Source organism: Limulus polyphemus, unplaced genomic scaffold (genome assembly GCF_000517525.1).
Source record: "Limulus polyphemus unplaced genomic scaffold, Limulus_polyphemus-2.1.2 Scaffold10791, whole genome shotgun sequence".
NCBI lineage: Eukaryota > Metazoa > Arthropoda > Merostomata > Xiphosura > Limulidae > Limulus > Limulus polyphemus.
Window position 1 is genome coordinate 13,026 of NW_013676401.1, and position 917 is coordinate 13,942.

The following is a 917-nucleotide window of genomic DNA, read 5'->3' on the forward strand; positions in this document are numbered from 1 at the left end:
GTATTTAAATAATACAAATAGTGTAAACCTGTAGTATTTAAACAATACAAATAGTGTAAACCTGTAATATTTAAACAATACAAATAGTGTAAACCTGTAATATTTAAACAATACAAATAGTGTAAACCTGTAGTATTTAAACAATACAAATAGTGTAAACTTGTATGCATTGTATCAGATTAACTAATTTGGCTGTGTTGTAACGTAAATAATACCGATAGTAGTTTGCGTAACAAGATCTTACAAAAGAAAGCAACGAAATAGAAAAGTTTGACTTGATTTGACGACGGTACTATATGAAGTAACTTTATTTTAAACGAAGTATAACAAGCATATAGAGCAGGTGTGTATCATAACTTAGATAAGTTTGTATTATTTTATTTTTATTCCTATCCCTTCTATTGTCATCTTCGTGATTTCTTTTTGTTTGAGCACACGGCTACACAATGGCTTATCTGCACTTTGTCCATTCCGGATTTTAGGGTTGTAGTCCGTAAACTTACTGTTGTGTCACTAGTTAGTTAATCGTTGTGGAAACGGAATTTAAACTTTGTTTGACTAATAAAAAAATGAAATCCTTTAAACATCTATCTGGTAAAAAGTAAAGTCCACTAAACATCTGTCTGGTAAAAAGTAAAGTCCACTAAACATCTATCTGGTCAAAAGTAAAGTCCACTAAACATCTGTCTGGTAAAAGTAAAGTCCACTAAACATCTATCTGGTCAAAAGTAAAGTCCACTAAACATCTGTCTGGTAAAAAGTAAAGTCCACTAAACATCCATCTGGTCAAAAGTAAAGTCCACTAAACATCTGTCTGGTAAAAAGTAAAGTCCACTAAACATCTATCTGGTCAAAAGTAAAGTCCACTAAACATCTGTCTGGTAAAAAGTAAAGTCCACTAAACATCTATCTGGTCA